The 7,007-nt window shown below is 42.7% G+C and overlaps 1 pseudogene; it reads right to left on the bottom strand.

The window, feature by feature from the left end:
* Positions 1–4,178: 4,178 nt before the first annotated feature.
* Positions 4,179–4,668, bottom strand: LOC139359405 (large ribosomal subunit protein uL23 pseudogene; annotated as a pseudogene).
* Positions 4,669–7,007: the final 2,339 nt, after the last annotated feature.

The raw sequence follows: 7,007 nt of genomic DNA, 5'->3' as shown, positions 1-7,007 counted from the left end.
GAAACCCCGTCTCTACTAAAAATACAAAAATTAGCCGGGTGTGGTAGTGTGTGCCTATAACCCCAGCTACTCAGGAGGCTGAGGCAGGAGAATCGCTTGAACCCAGGAAGTGGAGGTTGCAGTGAGCCGAGATTGCACTACTGCACTCCAGCCTGCACAACAGAACGAGACTCTGTCAAAAGAAAGAAAGAGGGAGGGAGGGAGGGAGGGAGGAAGGAAGGAAGGAAGGAAGGAAGGAAGGAAGGAAGGAAGGAAGGAAGGAAAAAAGAAATAAAAACGAAGAGCTTTCTTTTCACACATTGTCTCCTGCTGAGATGGGATAGGGGTGGTGGCAGGGGTGTATAGATTGGACATCTTAGAGGAATGGAAGGTGTGGCCAGGGTATGGGGGTGGAATTAGAAGTGACCATAGGTTGCTTTTCATCTACATCCTAATTTTCTTCCAAGATGTTTCCTCCTGCAGACTGTCCCACCCACACCACCCCTTCCCTTCCCCATCAAAATCCCAGCAGTTCTTCAGGACCAACTCCTATGGCAACACTGATCTAGAACCTACCTCCTTCGTCTCTGGTTATGGTTAGTTGGCTGTGTGTCTGTTGTCTCAACTCCTCCCCATCCAGTCCCAGGCATGGGCGATTTGAGAGCCAGCTCTTTCTGACCAACCACCCCTGCCTTCCTGGAGGGACCTGTGGGCTTTGCGCTTATTAGGCAGTGCAGTACTGGGCTTTGCAGTAGCAGGCAGTCAAATGCTGACTGACCGGAATGGATCGGGTGTTTTGAGATAATTAAGCAGGAGTTAGAAATCTTCCCCCACTCACACAACAGCCCCGAGTCTGAGGGCTCTGCAAGCGGCAGCAATGGCCATTTTCTTTTCATTTCTCAAGATAACTTATATTACATAACGAATATATGAATATATGCTCTTTAAAAAAAATAGAATATTACAGATAAAGCAATGTTTCTCTTTGACTACCATGGCTGTTCCTGGGCCATCACTATTATTAATCAGACAGTGTATGAGGAACATTCTGGTTAGCACAAAAGCCTGTCCCCATTTCCACTACAACATCAATCGGTGCCGTGGACTTGCATGATTTCATCATTCTGCCACCCGTCTTTGGCTGGTTGCCAACCCCAATCCCATTAAAAAAAAAAAAAAACAAAAAACTAGATGAGAAATGCTCTGTTGTGGGCTTAGAATTCCTTTCCAGGACACTGTGGCTACCCGCTTGGCCGTTGTTGGGAGTTTCCGGCGGTCTCATTGTGTCAGGGCCCATGGGTCAGGGGAGGCGGGCGAAGGTTGTCACAGGAAGCTGGTCTCTCAGACGTGAATTGGCCCGGCTGGCCATGTCACCTTTGCAGGAATGGGGGAAAGGGGGAGCAGGAAGTCCTGGCTGGACTAGGACACAGGAATAATACACCCCTCCATGAATCGTTTTGAAGATCAGAAGAGAAATTGTGTGAGAGCTCTACTTGTACAATATGGAAGACAGGAGAGAATATTTAAAAAGGATTGTTTTAATAGTTGACTTTGAGAAGGGATCTTATTTCGGCTTTCTTCTTTTGAGGGATCACTACGCTAAGGAAGATGATGTAACAACAGAGACATTTCACTTCCCAGACAAAAATTATATGGTGCAATTGCACACACTTCTGTCGGTGGTGTCTTTAGAAGAATCCTGTGGTCAGAGTGGGCCCCGAGTCCCGGGAGATGTGTAGATTTCAGACTCCTCAAGCAAAACGTGTGTGGGTGGGAGTTTGTTTGTCAGACCACAGGCAATTGCATCAAATGACTAGTCTCTGGATGGCATTCAAGCCTGTGAATATCTGTGACTGTGTTTGGGGAAGACTGTACGCTTGGTTGGGCAGCAAAGACGGGGAATGGCCTGCTGGCTGCTGCTTAGTTGGCATGTGAAGGGGAAGGAAGCTTGTCATTAAACTCATGGGCAAGAAACAGCAACTCCATGGCATTCTCTGTGGGGAGTGACCAGTACTTTTCTCTTCCTTTCTTTCTGTGAGAAATCTCTTTTCACACATTCACATTTCCCCTGTGCCCCGCCCCGGGTTAAAACATCTCACCCACTTTTGCCACCAACCCATTCCCATCCAATCAGCAATCACAGCCCAGATGTCCAGGTCTCTTCCCTGACGTTTACGAGGGTCAGTGTTATGAGCCTTCTCCTTTTCCCAGATTATATATATATGGTAAAGAGATAAAGTCCGTCTCTGTCACTCAGGCTGGAGTGCAGTAGTGATCATAGCTCACTGCAGCCTCGAACTCCCAGGTTCAAGCAATCCCTCTGCCTTCACACAGACTGCAGGCACACGCTACCATACCCAGCTAACTTAAAAAAAAATATAGAAACGGGGTCCCACTATGTTACCCAGGCTGGTCTTGAACTCCTGGCCTCAAGTGATCCTCCCACCTCGGCCTTCCAAGGTCCTGAGATTACGGAAATGTGCCACTGCATGCAACCAATTTTTTAATATCTTGATCATGGTATAGTCACCTTGGTTGCAGCAAATCTCATGGAACTCAGGACAAATGACCATATATGTCAATTTTTTGTTGTTGCTTTTTATGGTGGAGTGGGGGACGTGAAAGAGAAAAAGTTTAGAGACTCAGAGTCTTTTCATTCAGAATTTGGGGTGAACTTACTCATATGGTTAAGTTGTGGTAATGAACAATCACTCAGACTCTCATTTTAGAGAATAACTAGTGTTTTAATTTTTAAAAATGGAAACTTACAAGTATTTCTTCCTACCCTGACCTTGACATCACGTAGTCTTTCTTACAATGATTCACACTGGCTCCGAGATATTGTGTCCATTTCTTCTTCTTCTTTTTTTTTTTGAGATGGAGTCTCGCTCTGTCACCCAGGCTGGAGTGCAGTGGTGCCATCTCGGCTCACTGCAACCTCTGCCTCCCGAGTTCAAGCAATTCTCTGCCTCAGCCTCCCGAGTAGCTAGGATTACAGGTGCCCACCACCACACCAGGCTAATTTTTGTATTTTTAGTAGAAATGAGGTTTCACCATCTTGGCAAGGCTGGTCTTGAACTCCTGACCTCATGATCCTTCCGCCTCGGCCTCCCAAAGTGCTGGGATTACAGGCATGAGCCACTGCGCCCGACTTGTGCAGCTCTTCTTAATGTTCCATTTGTAAGATCATGTCGATATCTTAAAATTGGCAATAATGAGAGTATTTAAACCATGGAAACGGGCAAATGCTGCAAATCAGAGTATCTCCCCATCCCCAAGATCTGGTTGTTAAATATTTAGCAGCATATCATTGTTTTTCTATCTCAGTAACGAGGGCTCCATTTGGAAGGCCAGGGTTAGGTCTAAAAAAAAAAAAAAAAGACAAAGTTAAAGAAAAGTTTATTGTTCCTTAATTATCTTGTTATCATGAAGATATAAAAATTCATTTGGAGGAGAGGTTGTAAGGATCAGCTTTTACATTGACATGTGAACTTATTTCCTCCAAAAAAAAGTGAATCAAAGGAAGAATATTAATTTGTTTGAGCAAATATGTGAGTATTTGTCAGGAAAAAAAATACTATGTCATGCCAAGTTGGCAGGATATTATTTTATAAAGCAGAGGACATAGTCTGGCTTGAATTACTCTTTAAGTTTGTTATTATAAATTTTATTAGTGGGGAACAGCCTACCATATTCACTACTTAATTTTGATTACTGATTAATGTTTTTGATAGCTAAATAGCCTAATACACCTAGACATAATAGCTAAATACACCTAGCTCAGGGGCTACAATCACAAACAAAATGAAGTCTCAGCTCTTAGTGAGCTTGCATAGCAAGATATAATTTCACCCATGCGTAAATATGATCTATTTTTATTGCAGTAAGTGGAGTGGTCAGATCATATCACTTTCATGGAAAGGCAAGACATGAGGGAGTGTGTGTGTGTTTGTGTGTGTGTGTGTGTGTGTGTTGAATGCTGGGGGTGAGGATGGTGTGAGATAGGAAGGGCATTTGAGGCAGAAGGCAGAGTACAGGGGAGTGAAACAGCATATTACTTTTGGGTAGATACATATCAAATGAGTATGGAAGCAATGGGAATGGATGATCTATGCCTTTTCCTCAGCAAGCAGTAAGTTGGGGAGCTACTTCCAATTCCATATTTTTTTATGGTGAAAAAGACATACATATATTTAGATTTAGCCAACTGGACTCAACACAATTTTGTTGGCAACATCCAAAGCACCATAATCAGGAGGCAGTTGAACATATGCCTTCTTCTCTCCAACAGGCTGATCAGGGTGTTGACCGTGGCCACATCCATGTCACAGAGCTTCTTCACAGCCTGTTTGATCTGGCGTTTGTTGGTTTTAACATCCACGATGAACATAAGTGTGTTGTTGTCTTCTGTCTCCTTCATGGCAGACTCAGTGGTCAGCAGAAACTTGATGACAGCATAGTGGTCAAGCTTGTTTCTCCTGGGGGCACTCTCCTGAGACTATCTGGGCTGCCTCCAGAGTTACAGTGTCTTGGGCTGCCAGAAGGTGGGTGGATCTTGATTTTTTGGTGGATCTTCTTTTTTATGTGGCCGTGGACACCTTTCAACACTGCTTCCTTGGCCTTTAAAGCCTTTGCTTTGGCTTCAGCTTTAGGAGGGGCAGGAGCTTCCTTCTTGGCTTTTGGCGTCATCTTGTGAACAGGGTCCAATTCCATATTTTAATTGGAGTGCTTAGTATATTAGCATTTAATATAATTGTTGATACAGTTGAATTTAGGTCTGCAACATTATTGTCATTTTTCCTGTATACCCCTTGATTTTTTGTTCCCGCGTTCCTCCTTTCTTGCCGCCTTTTGAATTCTTTGAATATTTTTTCGAATTGCCTTTTAGTTTATGCTTGGGGATGCATCAAGCATAATTATTTGGCTTCCATAGTATCTGGTGAGAAGTACATGGTCATTTGAGTTGTCATTCCCTGTATGTAATCTGTCATTTTTCTCTGAAAGGTATCAGGTTTTCTTTTTGTCTTTGGTTGTCAGCAGTTTGATAACGATTTGTCTACGCATAGTTTTCTTCATCTTTATCCTGATTGGGGTTTGCTGAATTTCTTGTGCCTGTAAATTAATGTCTTTCACCAAATTGGGGGAAATTTCAGCTATTGTTTTGCAAGATTTTTTTCTGCCCCATTCTTTGTCTCTTTCTCTGGGACTCATTAAAAGTATCTCAGAGATTTTGATGTTGAGGATCTCTTCTATTTTAATTTTTTTCTTCAGATTAGATAATTTCTGTTGATCTATCTTCAAATTCACTGACTCTTCTGTTATCTTCTATCTGCTGCTGTTAATTTTTAATTTTAGATATTTTAATCAATTTTAGAACTTCCACCTGGTTTATTTGCAGTTTTTATTTATCTGCTGAGATTTTCCATTTGTTTATTTATTACAAATATATATTTTTCTTTACATCATTATGCATGGTTACAATAGATGCTTTAAAATCCTTATTTAATAATTACAACATATGGGTCATCTTGGATTGGGCTTTTGATTGTATTTTCTCTTGATAAGGGATCACATTTATCTGTTTCTTTGCTTGTCAAGTAATTTGGGATTGAATTCTAGACATTGTAAATATTATGTTGTATAGATGCTGGTTTCTTTTAGCTCTCTCTGAAACCATTGAGATTTTTTTTGTTTGTTGCAGGCAGTTAACTGCCTGGATGCAAAGGCAAACTTTGATTCTCAAATCTCAGTTTGGGCTTTTTTTGTTTCTTTCCAAGATCAATATACAATTTATTGGCCAGGCACAGTGGCTCACGCCTGCAATCCCAGCACTTTGGGAGGCCAAGGCAGGTGGATCACAGGGTCAGGAGTTCGAGACCAGCCTGGCCAATATGGTGAAACCGTAGCTTATTATAGAGGATTGGGTACTTGACTTCCTTCACTCATCTAACTGACCCCCAGATGTCAGTATCTGCAGGTCTATTCTCTTGGGCCATTCAGAGAAGGATCTTACAAATGCTTGCCTGGTTAATATAAACCTGAGAAATGCATGGGGATGAGGAGCTGCAGACCTCACTGTTCAATATGTAGACTTTCACCTAACCTCCATGTTTGCATCCAGCCCTGCACAGTACCCGGTGTTCTGAGTCCAGGGACTTTCTGGTTCAGCTTCTTCAAAAATGAACTCGCTAGTATTGGAATAGGGAACCTGAGGTCTAACTTATATATTTGCAGATTTTTCTACCAGTCACACAGTTTTCAGCCCCTACTCTCACCCCTACTGTCCATGGAAATCAGTGCCCCCAGTTTCTAAGCCTTCCAAGGTTTTGTGGGGCAAAATCCTTCCTCTCCAAATGCCAACTTGACATCTGTACTTTGATATCCAATAGGCTAGCTAATTCAACATATCCAAAGCTGTCTTCTGATATTCCCCAAGTGGGTTCATGGCATCTTTTTTTCCCAGTTGCTCAGGCCAAAAATATTGGAGACATCCTTGCTTCTTCTCTCACATCCCACATCTAGTCTCTCAGCAAACCCTGTTGGCTTGCTTTCAAGATATACTGAGAACCTGATCTTTTGTCATCTCCATTGTTACCACCTTAGTCAAAGCCACCCTTATCTCTCACCTCGATTGTTGTAGTGATCTTCAAACTCTATCCATGCTTCTGTTCTCACTCATAAGTGGAAATTGAACAATGAGAACACATGTGCACAGGGAGGGGAACATCACACACCGGGGCCTGTTGGGGGTGGGGGGGGGCAAGGGGAGAGAGAGCGTTAGGACAAGTACCTAATGCATATGGGGCTTAAAACCTAGATGTCAGGTTGATAGGTGCAGCAAATCACCATGGCACATGTATACCTATGTAATAAACCTGCACATTCTGCACATGTATCCCAGAGCTTAAAGTAAAATTAAACAATAACAATAATAACAAAAAACTCTAGCCATGCTTCTTCTCTTGCCCCCCAAAGTCTGTTCTCAGTACGGCAGCCACAGTGATCCACTTAAAATGTAAGTCAGAACA

The sequence above is a fragment of the Macaca nemestrina genome, chromosome 17 (genome assembly GCF_043159975.1).
Source record: "Macaca nemestrina isolate mMacNem1 chromosome 17, mMacNem.hap1, whole genome shotgun sequence".
Classification (NCBI taxonomy): Eukaryota; Metazoa; Chordata; class Mammalia; order Primates; family Cercopithecidae; genus Macaca; species Macaca nemestrina.
The sequence above is the reverse complement of the archived record's forward strand: the minus strand, read 5'-3'. Positions and strand labels throughout refer to the sequence as shown.